The sequence below is a fragment of the Oreochromis niloticus genome, linkage group LG11 (genome assembly GCF_001858045.2).
Source record: "Oreochromis niloticus isolate F11D_XX linkage group LG11, O_niloticus_UMD_NMBU, whole genome shotgun sequence".
Lineage (NCBI taxonomy): Eukaryota > Metazoa > Chordata > Actinopteri > Cichliformes > Cichlidae > Oreochromis > Oreochromis niloticus.
Genome location: NC_031976.2, coordinates 9071482 through 9085187, shown reverse-complemented (window position 1 = coordinate 9085187; position 13706 = coordinate 9071482). Strand labels below are relative to the sequence as shown.

The 13706-nt window shown below is 40.6% G+C and overlaps 1 long non-coding RNA gene across 6 annotated transcripts in view; it reads right to left on the bottom strand.

Annotated features, from left to right (window-relative positions):
- Positions 1–2199: 2199 nt before the first annotated feature.
- Positions 2200–13706, bottom strand: part of LOC102082788 (uncharacterized) — a 139750-nt gene continuing 128243 nt past the window's right edge. For 4 of the 6 annotated variants that reach the window (XR_003222186.1, XR_003222187.1, XR_003222188.1 and 1 more), the window contains 2 exons: positions 5212–5293; positions 2254–4335 (listed from right to left, as the gene is read on the bottom strand). This is a non-coding gene — a long non-coding RNA (uncharacterized LOC102082788). The other 2 variants (XR_003222191.1, XR_003222190.1) reach the window with 2 other exon arrangements.

Sequence of the window (13706 nt, the reverse complement as noted above, 5' to 3'; positions counted from 1 at the left end):
AAGCCAACAGAACCACATCATCCGCAAAAAGCAGAGATGAGATTCTGAGGCCACCGAAGTGAAAGCCCTCCGCCACTTGGCTGCGCCTAGAAATCCTGTCCATAAAAATTATGAACAGAACCGGTGACAAAGGGCAGCCCTGGCGGAGCCCATCACCCACCGGGAACAAGTCCGACTTATTGCCGGCAATGCGAACCAAACTCTTGCAATGGTTGTACAGGGATCGAATGGCCCGTAGCAATGGGCCAGACACCCCATACTCCCGCAACACCTCCCACAGGACACCCCGAGGGACACGGTCGAATGCCTTCTCCAAGTCCACAAAACACATGTAGACTGGTTGGGCAAACTCCCATGCACCCTCAAGTATCCTTGAGAGGATAAAGAGCTGGTCCAGTGTTCCGCGACCAGGACGAAAACCGCATTGTTCCTCCTGTATCCGAGGTTCGACTAACGGACGAACTCTCCTTTCCAGCACCCTGGCGTAGACTTTCCCAGGGAGGCTGAGGAGTGTGATCCCCCTGTAGTTGGAACACACCCTCCGGTCTCCCCTCTTAAAGATGGGGACCACCACCCCGGTCTGCCAGTCCAGGGGTACTGCCCCTGATCTCCACGCAACATTGCAGAGGCGTGTCAACCAGGACAGCCCTACAACATCCAGAGCCTTCAGGAACTCGGGGCGGACCTCATCAACACCAGGGACTCTGCCACCAAGGAGTTGTTTAACTGCCTCAGTGACCTCGCCCCCGGAAATTGGCGGGTCACTCCCCTCATCCCCAGACTCTGCTTCCTCCTCGGAAGACGTGTCAGTGGGATTAAGGAGGTCCTCGAAGTATTCCTTCCACCGCCTGACAATTTTCTCAGTCGACGTCAGCAGCGCTCCGCCAGCACTATACACAGTGCAGGTAGAGCACCGCTTTCCCCTCCTGAGACGCCTGACGGTTTGCCAGAATCTCTTCGAGGCAGTCCGAAAGTCTTTTTCCATGGCCTCTCCGAACTCCTCCCACACCCGAGTTTTTGCTTCAGCCACTGCCCGAGCCGCATTCCGCTTGGCCTGTCGATACCTGTCGGCTGCCTCCGGAGTCCCACAGGCTAACCAAGCCCGATAGGACTCCTTCTTCAGCTTGGTGGCTCCCTTCACCTCTGGTGTCCACCATTTGGTTCGGGGATTACCACCACGGCAGGCACCAACTACCTTGCGGCCGCAGCTCAATGTAGCAGCTTCGGCGATGGAGACGCTGAACATGGTCCATTCGGACTCAGTGTCCCCAGTCTCCCTCGGAATGCTGTTGAAGCTCTGCCGGAGGTGTGCGTTGAAGATCTCGCGGACTGGGGCCTCTGCTAGACGTTCCCAGCACACCCTCACTACGCGTTTAGGTGCACCGGGTCTGTCCAGCGTCCTCCCCCGCCACCTGATCCAACTCACCACCAGGTGGTGATCAGTTGACAGCTCAGCCCCTCTCTTTACCCGAGTGTCCAGAACATATGGTCGCAGGTCTGGTGATACGATTACAAAATCGATCATCGACCTGCGGCCTAGAGCATCCTGGTGCCACGTGCACTTATGGACACTCTTATGTTCGAACAAGGTGTTCGTTATGGCCAAACTGTGATTTGCACAGAAGTCCAATAACAAAACACCGCTCGGATTCAGATCAGGGAGGCCGTTCCTCCCAATCACGCCCCTCCAGGTCTCGCTGTTGTTACCCACGTGAGCATTGAAGTCTCCCAGCAGGACAACAGAGTCTCCCGGTGGGGCACCTTCCAGCACCCCCCGAGGGACTCTAAGAAGGCTGGGTACTCTGAACTGCCACTCGGCGCATAAGCGCAGATGACAGTCAGGACCCTTTCCCTGACCCTAAGGCGCAGGGAACAAACCCTCTCATCCACCGGGAAAAACCCCAACGTACCGGCAGCAAGCCGAGGGGATATTAGAATACCCACCCCAGCCCGCCGCCTCTCACTAGGGGCAACTCCAGACTGAGACAGAGTCCAGCCCCTTTCTAGGAGACTGGTTCCAGAGCCCAAGCCATGCGTAGAGGTGAGCCCGACTATATCTAGCCGGTACCTCTCAACCTCACGCACTAACTCAGGCTCCTTCCCCACCAGAGAGGTGACATTCCATGTCCCTATTGCCAGTCTTGGCAGCCGGAGATCAGTCCGCCAGGGCCTCCGCTCCTGGCTGCCGCCCAACACACAATGCACCCGACCCCTATGGCGCCTCCTGCGGGTGGTGGGCCTGCGGGAGCAGGTGGGTATAAAACTCAAAATACTAAGTCAAAGACTCAGGACCATGGCACTCCTAACTCCAGTCACAAAAAAACAGTGAAAATAAATACATTAAAAAATTACTTTTAATTAACTAATTATTTTATGCATATTCTTTGCATATTTTCTGTCTCTGAAAATGTCATATTATGTATGTATTATGTCAAATGTAGTATCTGAGTATGCAAAAGTGTGAGTTCTTTCGATCTCTACAAACAACTGCATTTTTCTTCTGGCACATGTGGTCGAAGTTTACTCTTTTTGTCTAGGTGCAAATTTGTCGAGTCACATTACAGCACGTTTTGCTTGTGAACAGCAACAGTTTTAAGAACTACTTGGAATGAAAAAAAAAAAAACAGGAGTCTGAAAAAGGTAAGTGCTCCAGTGAGTATCTTTCTACAGGAATGAACAGGAAGCTCTGCTGCAGAGTAAATGGGGGGTTAGTGATGGTCAGGGGTAAGTATACAGTAGTAAAAGTTGGCTGATAATTGAGGAGTGGAGTCTGAGCTCTTCTTGGATATTCCTCTCAGCAGGCAGGAAGTGAAGGGGTTACTGGCGGGCCAGAGGAATCCCAGGTGGTTGCAATACATCAACAGCCACCAGGCACAGCCACTTTCAAGTGTTGCAAAAGTAATGGCAAAAGACTCCAGAACCACAGACAGTGTCAGGAGTATCTTAGCTGGACTAAGGAAAAAAAGAACTAAACTGTGGCTTAATGGTCCAAAGTCCTCGTTTCAAATGAAAGTAAATTTGATTTCATTTGAAAATCAAGATCCTAGAGTCTAGAGAGACACAGATGTAAGGTGTTGAAATGCCAGTGTAAAGTTTGTGCAGTCTGTTAGGATTTATTGTGCCATGTCATCTGCTGGTGTTGGTGGTGGTTGGTTCACTCTGTTTCATCAAATCCAAAGTCAACACAGCTGTCTACCAGGAGATCAGGTCACGATTCCATCTGTTGAAAAGCTTTATAGCAATGCCGGTTTCCTTTTTGATTAAACCTACCACCTGCAAACAGTGCCAAAACTACTTCCAAATGGTTTGCTTACCAAGTTATTGTCATGTGAATTTTATTGTAATGTGCTTAATTGATCAGCTGACTCACCTGACTTGAACCCTACAGACAATTTATAGGGTACTGACAAGAGTAAGATGTGAAATACTCAGCCCAAAAGTACAGATGAGCTGAGGACTGTTATCAAAGCAACCTGGCTTTTAGCAACACCACAAGCTGAATGCCTCTGCATCACACTGCACTGATGCAGTAATTCATGGTAAAAGAAACCCAATCAAGTACTGTAGAATAAAAAGCATACTCAGAAGTATAGTAAATCCTTTTTTTGATTGCCGTTTGGAAATATTCTAATTACATAAGATGCTTGATTTCTGATTTTCGTGAGCTATAAGCCATAATCATAAAAATGTAAACAAAAGAATATCGGAGATGATGCCTTTTTGAATTAAATCATGAAAAAACAACTTTTCACAATATTCTATTTTCTTTTGAGCTCCACCAGTATATCGTAGGGTCTTTTTCACATCATCTTTTTAATTGCCTCCCCGGTGTTCTTTAAATGTAACTTCCCCCTTCCTGTCCCATCTCGCTCTTACTCTTACTGTTCACTGATCTATCCTCACATTCTTTTTCTTTCTCTGTGTCATTCGTTCAGTGCCAGGTCCTGGTGGTTGGTGGTTCCCTCTCTCCAGATGGCCCACTCTGATCATTTATTGATGACAGGAGAACAGAGGAAGGCATTCCCAGCTGCTGCCGCCTGGCACCCCATTCATTGTGCAAGTGCACATGCACACACACACGCACACACAAAGGCTCAAATATTTGAACAATGACTCGGATCCATACATGCATGCAGTTATTGGATTTAAACCCTATCGCACACAGATGTTTTTTTTTCTCCCCTTTGCCTTCATTTTGCAGTGTCACACATTTTTGCATTGCTGACATCTGATGTGAGGCACGATTCTGTGCTGTACTTTTGCACAGTTTCCCTCTCCTCTCTCTTCCTGCCTGCAGGTCTCCTCCTTTCACCTCCTGCTGTGGTGTTACTGACTCTGTCACACAGGAACAGACAGAAGGAGAGGCAGAGGGGGGTGGGGGGGGGGGTCAGTGTGCTAGCTTGTGTACAGTGAGTAAAAATGCAGTTTGCTAATGTTACAAGTTAATGTGCTGCATCTTATGAGAATCTTAAAGTTTATGTTGAAGAAGAAAGAAATGTCATTTTGACCTTTTTCTAAGGAAATAAGGAAATTGACCGCCCACAATGCACCTGGCTTCTGCAATTTATATAAAACACTTCTTTGTTTTTCCCTATCACCTGTGAAAAACTTGTGGAAACTCTTATACAAATTTATATACCAAGTTTTAGCCTTTGTTTTTGTGAAAATGTAATTAAAACTTTGATTATGTTTATCTTGAATAATTATGCAAACTTCTGAGGTGAAAAATAATCATATCCTGAATCATGTCTGAGTAGCAGTGTAAGTGTAAGTATTACACCTAAAGTTAAACACATATCTTTGCAAACATTACATTTCTCTTGAAAGGTAGTTGCTGTTGTAGTATTTAGTATTTACAGTGTTTGGGGTTTTTTTGTTTGTTTGTTTAGAAAGATGAGTACCATCTCCCTCTGCTCACACACATTTTTTTTTCTACATCTACATACAACGCATTTTTTTAAATCAGTTTTAAAGTGCACTCAAACACTATTTGACTCACAGGTTGGAGGAGCCAGAGATCAAAACACTTACTTTCCAATTAGTAGATCACTTTCCTTATTTCCTAAGCCACAACCTCAAAAGGTGGACAAGTAGTCCAGTACCACTTTGGCAGTTATTTTTTATTTTTTTGTTTTGTTTTTTGTGGGAATGTAGTCTGTACATGAGAACTTTGTTTTATGTTTCTTTACAGATTACGTCTCATCTTCTTACCTCTATCCACTTTCTGTTGCAGTCTCTTTTGTTCATCTTAACCTTTCCCAGGTTGTGTTGGTCCAAAAGTTTTCAGGCAAAACTGAAATACAAAGTCAGAGCACTATGAAGACAGTCAAATTCTCTACGGCAGTTTTCAAAGCATGGTTATTTCAGTTTCAAGTTGTGTGAAGGACACATGGCATGCATGTTTGCTTCTTCTGTCCAGGGCCAGAGAGATTTCTCTGCAGTCCTCCCATATAGCTCGGTAACAAAACTTGAAGAAATGATATCCTTGAAAGAAGTACAGAGTAAATATACGACATTATATATACAGCAGTATGTCCAGGTTTCATAAACACATGTGTCCTTCCGGTGACTGTGTCATGAATAGCCTGAACTGAACATGCTGCGACTTTGAAGTTACACAAGGGAGACTTGCGTGATATACAGCTGGCTTCAGCTGGGTACCCCAAGAGATGCATGAAAACACAAGCGCACACACACACACACATACACACACACACACACACACTCTCACGCACACACACACATATATACAGACCCATGTATTTCATCTCACATATGCACACTCACAACAGTCACTTTTCTACCCCAGAGGTGCTATTTGGAGGTAACACGCATTGTTACACTAGAAGAGTCATCCTATATCACGAGTCCAGAAGGATAGTGAAGGAGGAAAATGATGTGATTTTTTTTTGTTAGACACATAAAATAATACATTTCTTTAGTGCAATATATGAATATTAACTGTATATTCTGGATGCAATTTCACTTTTCAAAGCAACTGGATTTTTAAATGTTTTTCGGATTATGAATGTAATATTAAAATCAATTATCATGTTAATCAATCATGTCTTCTTAGTAGCTTTCCCCCACAAATGATTTATGTATCCATTTATATAATCTACTGATGTAAAGAATAAAATGGTATATACTAGCACATGGTCAGAAATGTGCTGTGGAGGCTCATTCATTAAGAGCATGCTTGGAGTCCTCTAGGTGGCACCGTTATCATGTTGGAAGTTAAAAGGCTGTGATTAAGACAGCAATACTTCCAGCAGCAGTAATTCTGACATGATAAAAACATAGCTGTGCAGATAGAAATTGTGTTTAACTTAAAGAAAGGGATCTTTTAGGCGTGCTTTTTTAAACCTTTAAACCATTAAGAAAAATTAGAGTTAGATATCACCTCAACAAGGAACCATGCAAAATGTAACAACTATTTTAATATCTTTAAAGACAATCTATATTAGCTACTTGTAAGTGTTTTAGGCATTCTTGTCTGATGGAATGACAGTCCACCTTAGCGGGGTCAATTACTTGACAGCATGCGATTTGTACTGAGAGTTGCTATGTTCAATAATTTGATTGGTGTTGCACTTATGTTTAGCTTTCTGAACTTTTGAATTGGTACACTCCTGCAAGATCACTGAGGTCTGCAGATCAAATGCTCCTAGCTGTCCCAAGGTCCAGATTAAAGCACAGAGGAGACCGGGCCTTTGCTGTGACTGCTCCTAAATTGTGGAACAAACTGTCCCTTTACATCAGGACCTCCCCAACATTAGACACTTTCAAAACCCATCCGAAAACCCACTTTTATTCCTTGGCTTTTAAATCAGAATGAGTTTGTACTACTTTTATGTATCTTATTTCTTACTCAAATCTTCTCATTTTATACTTCTTTTTCTTAAATTGTATCATGTTTTCCTCTGTTTTCTTCTCTTTTGATTACCTTAAATGTACAGCACCTTGCTCAACAGTTGTTGTCTTAAATGTGCTATATAAATAAATTTGACTTTGAATTTATGTTTATCCCAGTGGCTGTGCCGAGTCAGACCCCATGCTGTCAGTATGCCAGACAGTCTACCAAAAAAGACATTCTTAAATAGCAGAAAACTTTAAAGCAAAATTTAAAAAATTTTAAAAAGTTATATTTTATATACAAACTTTTTAATCACAATCATTTTTAACTTGACTGAGTATAACTCAATGCCATGCATCAGTTGCAGATTACAGTAACATTTAACTTGTCATTTCATTGCATATCAACGCTACCTGTAAATACTCTATTAAAAGTAAAATATAGCTGTGACGATTTGGTGCAATTCTTGCCATAGATAACAGATTCTGGTCTCTGAAAAGGTTGACTGCTGTAAGAACCCTGCTGTGGTTTAATCCCTCTACAGGTCAGTAGGGTTCATGCGCAGGGACATGTGGTTTGTGTGTATAGTAGACATATATGCGCATGGTTTTCACCTAAAAACAGGTATTTCCATCTACTCATCTAAACGCTTCAAGGTTGGTCAGAGTTGAGCAGCACAGAGGCCTCACTGTATGTTAAAAGCAAAAGCTACATTCCTGTCTGTCCCATTGGACCTTTAATTGCTCACAGCAGCACATGGATAGTAAAATACCCTGAAAAGTACCACTGTCTCAGAATGTGAGAAAGTATCCTAAGGATATGACTTCAAGTCGTCCATATGAGCATGTAGTTTGCAGTTTTTCATATTGAAGTTTTCATTGAAAACTCAAAACTCTTCATTCTTTTTCAGTTCCAAACTTACAGGCAAATGAACTGATATATTCTATGTCAAGTACTGTTGTTCAGCATTCAGATCTCTCGTGGACTTTCACAGTTTCAGTGAATGGAACATCATCATCTATAAAACATTTTTTTTACATAAATTCTACAATATCTATTATAGTTTTGTAACTATACATCTTAAGAATTTTGATGAAGGTTGAATTTTATATTACAGTATAACAAAACCTTTTTCTGTCTAAGTTCATGCAAGATCAAACACAAAACAGCAAAGACTTAAAGCAAGCAAAAAAGAGAGATGTGGGTAAGAGAGCCTGGATACAGACATTCAAAATGAGCTGTACCACTGAAGCACTAGCACATTTCCTACTATGTGCTTGCCTGTATAATAAGGTTGACATAAATCAAATCTTTGTTTGTTTTATATGAATGATAGCAGTGTTAGTTTCTGGATGCTGAATTGTACTTAAATTACATTTAGGTTTATTTGTTTAATAAAAACCTCTAAGAAGTAATAATGTCACTTGTCAAACACGGGGTACTTTGTGTTTGTGCTTAAAGAGAAAGTTTGTGTTTTCCTTTTTACTGCAGGATGTAAAACATTTAGTTATTTAGTTTATTTTAATTATACAATATTTATGATGTAATGTTGCTATCTACACTGAGCTAGTATCTTTGGAATCATGAAGTGCATTTGTTGTTAACACGGTGAAATCTAGCTTGCCTAGTAGATTAGATTGAACTCAGAAAATAGGTCTTCATCTTATATGAAATGATCACCAATAGAGTAATTGATTTACATTGGTGATAGAACATTCATTTAAGGTCCCAGGTACTCCTGAAGCTTAATCCAAAGAACAAGCACAGGACCAAAAACATTTGTTGCTATAACATCCTGGTCGCATTGTTCATGCATTTACTGGAATGAAGGCTGAGGATAATCTGCTCTGCTGCTGTAGGCCAGGCCTACATCTTGCAACAAAATGTTTTAGTAGGGTGCTGATCATTTCTAAGCCCTTCCATCCTAGCTGAAAGTTACAGACTTCGAGCTCAATCATAAACAGTGCTTGAGTTTATAAAACAGACGACTGATTAAGATTCTTTTGCAAGTGTTTCAGATGTATTGTTCATGACAAGACATCTAAGATTAGGTGAGATGAGATGTTTTTAAGGAGCTTGGAAAGAAAAGCGTCTAGACTTCTTTAAGTTGTTTGAAGACGTTTCACGTCTCATCCAAGAAGCTTCTTCAGTTCTAGGGTCAAATGGTGGAGAGTCCCAGATTTAAGCCCTGTGGGAGTGACCCCCCCAAGAGGCACAATGGAAACTCCCACAGGGCTTAAATCTGGGACGCTCCACCATTTGACCGTAGAACTGAAGAAGCTTCTTGGATGAGAGGTGAAACGTCTTCAAACAACTTAAAGAAGTCCAGACGCTTTTCTTTCCAAGCTCTTTAGGCTACGATGACCTGGATGACTGAGAACCTTCACAGACATGAGGTGTTTTTGAATTTTTTCAATCAAAAAGGGGTAAAAAGCAAATCTTCTAAGCAAAATTTAAAGTTCTGCTAAACATGTGTCATGTAAAGTTTGGATACTCTTTAAAGCAGTTCAGAGAAAAAAAGTTTAAACTATTTGCACTCAGCTGTGAGTATTTACATTCAATAAAACAGCAGAGGACTAATGACTGTGTAAGGGTAGCAAATAGGAGAAAACTGCGTCTTTAACTTATTTGGCTAAACAACTTTTTTTTTCTTTATGGAAGAGTGTGTTTTCCCTGGAAACACTTTTTAATTTCACATGCATGCAATAAAACAACAGGTATTCCAGAAATATTCTAGCTATTAAAATCTTATGTTCAAGTATTTTATTAGGGCTTACACTGAAATCCCAGATTACTTAGTGTGGTATTAAAAATATAAAAAAAATATCTAATTTACATAGCATACTGTTAGCTGTGGTCCAAGTAGCTAAAAGGATTTTATGAGACTCATCTGTGAGTATTTACCATAAACAAAGCCGCAGGTCTAATGAGAATGAGGGCTGCACACATGCTGGATTTCAGGTATGGGAGGTATTTAGACTATTTTCTGTATTAGTAATAACATGCAGCTTCCCGGGTGACATTATAAGAGAAAGGTGTTTAAAGAACAACCAATTAAGGTGCAGATGTCACACAGCGCACAAGTTTTGAAACTTGTCTTTCCTATATTATTAAACTTCACTTATCCAACCAATTGCACTGTATAAAAAAGGGTAAAAATTTGATTAGAATGATATTTTAAGGAAAAGATTACATCTTGTGCAAAGCTATATAAGCTCATTATATTTCGGCAATCTTGTGAAATCACTTTCACCCACCAAGGCTCACTGACTTTAAATACTGAGGCAGAAAATCTGACATCAGTGCCTGCCAGAGCATGTCATGATGTCATGCTTTGACTTAATGTTACAACTTCAAAGTTAATGTTTCATAATCTCAATAGAAAATCACCAGAAACATAGTTTTTCTTTATTTTATGGCAGATTTATTTCATCTTGCTGTCTCTTCAGCCACAACTCTTCAAGGAAGCCACTGTTTCAGAGGTTGAGAGCACGCAGCCCTTGTAGTTTGTCAAGTGAAGCATGACCTTAAAGTTTTGATCTTTTTATCCACTGATTGACCTTAAATTATGTTACATTGAAAAAAAATACTGTAGCAACATGTTTCTGCAATCAAGAGTGAGGTTTAATGGTGTTTTAAACAAGCTTATCAAATTAAAAATGAAGGGGTCTTTTCTAAAAACAAATTTTCTTACTTTCTCAACATTTGCATACATTTACATGATTTTCTAACATTTTCGAAACAGGGTTGTACGTTTTTATCAGAAACATTTTACTTCTCTATCCACTAATTGCTGTTGATGTTTTTAAAAAAATACATACAGAAATACCTTCAATTGAATTCCCAGAATTAAAGAATGTGTTGTTTGTCTTTCACACGTAAAGAGCCATTGTGATGCAATCTCTCTGTAGCACAGTGAAGTAGGGGTTACTAAGGAGGTGTTACTACTGCTAGGGGAGTAGGAAAGTCTGGGGCTCTCCAGAAAAACATCTGATGACACCGTGTTTGTTAAACAAACAGCAGTGCTCAGTTAGAAAATGTGTGTAACAAATGTAAATCAATGTTTCAAATGTACTTTATTAGAAGAGACTGTGATGGTTTTAAGTAGGTTTAAAAGTTGAAATGTGTCCACTCTGGGAAAAAAAAACCCAATAACTCGTTTTGCTTTTTTCAGCAGTGAAAGTTATAATTCAGACTGACTTCCTCCAAAATACAATATTACAGTCATTTGACTATCAAACAAATCCAACAATATACATTTACCTGCTATACAGTCTTCAGTCAACAGGGGGAGCTATTCCACATAAGATGCAACACAACCGGTTAACAGTGATTTTGAGTTCAAAGTCTGGGCTCTCTTGCAAGACAGGTGGCTATGATGTCAGCTTACATGTTGCATTCCACTCTTATTTATTGCAGAGCTTTCCATACACTTGTTTACAGTTCGAGTTTAGAATAGCACAGAGGGCTTAGTGCGAGGCTTAGAGAGACACATCTGCAGCAGAGCACACACAACCCGGTGGAGCCAGTAGGTTTTGGAGAGCAGAGCTTGAGTGACAACTGTGTGGCACATTTGACCTGAGGGAATGAATCATGCTTGAGTCAAAAGAGAAGACAGAAGCTGTTATGACAAAAAAGAACATGTGGGGCATCCACCTTTAGTTACTGTTTGTGGCTAAATAGAAAAGTAAAGATAGAAAAATAAAACCACATGCCCATGATTTCCATCTAATAAAAGCCAGGCACTTAGATATTCAGCATTGCAACTGGATCTAAAAACAGTACATCTACAGTAAACAATTATAGTGAGATCCACTGCTGATGTGTTGCTTGTATTTTAATACACAATCTACAGTATCATAACGTTCTACAAAAAAATAATAACAGCAAAACATTTTCGTTTAACCTTTCTTAAATATCATAGCTTTACTGTCAAATATATTGTGATTTAATTGCGATTTAATTATCTTCACAAACTCTGTTAGAGTTTGGACTCATCCCAAATCTTTTCCTCTGACAAAGTCATATATGTGTATGCGTGTGTATGTAAGTGTGTGTGTGTACATGTTTAGATGTCCATGTGAGGACAGACAATTGGCATGCCACCATACTTGTGGGGACCAACAGTCACTTATGGGGACAGAATGCCCATCTTCATGAGCTTGAAGGCCTTTTGGAGGCTCAATATGTAGTTTTAGTGTCAGGGTTACAATTAGGTTATGGTTAGGTTTAGGGTAAGGGTTAGGCACTCATTTTTGATGGTTAGGGTAAGGGTAAGTGGATAGGGAGCACATTTTGTCAATTAGATGTCCTCACTACGATGTGAAAACGAGAGCGTGTGTGTGTGTATGTACCTATTATAAATTACAACATGTGGGAATCAGCTCATTATCTCCAACATTTATGCACAATATTCCCTCTTCCCAGCCTGAAAAATCTTTGAGAAACAAACTCTTTGAAGGACATTGCCTTTAGGTATATCTGCCTTCAAAGCTGTGCCTCTCCTTTTCTCTCCCTCTGTCTGTCTCTAGCTCTTTAATGCTAAGCCTACACGTGTAGCAGAGGAACGAAACTTCAGTTTTTTACATTGCCATTATCCAAAACCCTGTACACACACACCACTGAGTGCATGTGTGAGTGTGTGTGTGAGCGTGTGTGTGTGCATATGTGTCTATACGTTTCTGTTTAGGCAGCATCATAGCTGAGTTTAAACCAAAATCCTACAAAGAAGTTTGAAATCTGGCTTGGCTGTTGAGCTGTGGTGGGTGCTATCACACACACATACAGAGTTGTGGTGGGAACGCTATCAAAGAGAGCTATGCCTGCAAGGCACAGCAGCCTCAAGCCCAAAATTGATTTACAGAATAAAAGAGAAAGAGAAGTATAGGAGGGAAAAAAGCAACACATTAGATTTAGGATGCAGCAAACAGAGACTCAGAGAGATACCGAGAGAGTGTGGTAGATTTGGGATAAATACAAGTATGGCTGGCTAAACAGAAAGCTTGTTAAAATAATATGGCCCTTGTTAAATCACATTTTTCCTTCTTGAGGGTTTTAAGGATTTAAGGATTAACAAGTCTTGCTGCTCTATCCTTCTCGATGCTTCACTTGTGTTAATTTCAACCTTGAATTCCAAAACTTAATTTCACAGCTGAGCTTTGCTCATCACAACATTATCAGCCCATATCTTTATTGATTTATGGTAAGTCAATTCAACAAAAGAATACAAATGAGAAATTACAGCTTAATGCAGGAGTTATAAAGTTACACGTGAAGGTGGTTTTCATTTAGACTACTAACAACAGTGATGTACCCTTGTACTTGAGTCTTGATGTTGAACAAAAACTTTAAACTTTAGTTTCCGGAGGAGAGAACAGACGTCTTGCTTGCATCGCTTTACAGTAAACTGTTCAACATGGAGTAAGAAGGCGTTGTTAGTCAGAGCTTACAGTACATAATTGCTTACCTCGTTCTGGATGCACAGTATTTTCCCATAACAACCACCTTCTATTTTACACCCAATCTAGAAGGAATGGTCTGGGCTGGGCTTCCTGTTATTAATGCCACTATACTTGACTATTATCTACACCATGTTTGTGTGTTTGTTTTTGTTTTAATTGGTTGATTTGCACCATTCTAATGCATTCTTTTTTTCCCCATCTACCGGGCACTCTGTTCAGTGGCAAAGGGAAACACAGTAGTAGAATAGAGGCCAAAAAAGAAAATAAAAACAGTTGACCAGAAACAGAATTACCTGCACCTGAAAAACAGACTGAAAACAAACCACTCCAAATATCTAGTCAGCCAATTACGTGGCAGCACCTCTGTGTACTTAGATATATTGGCAGGA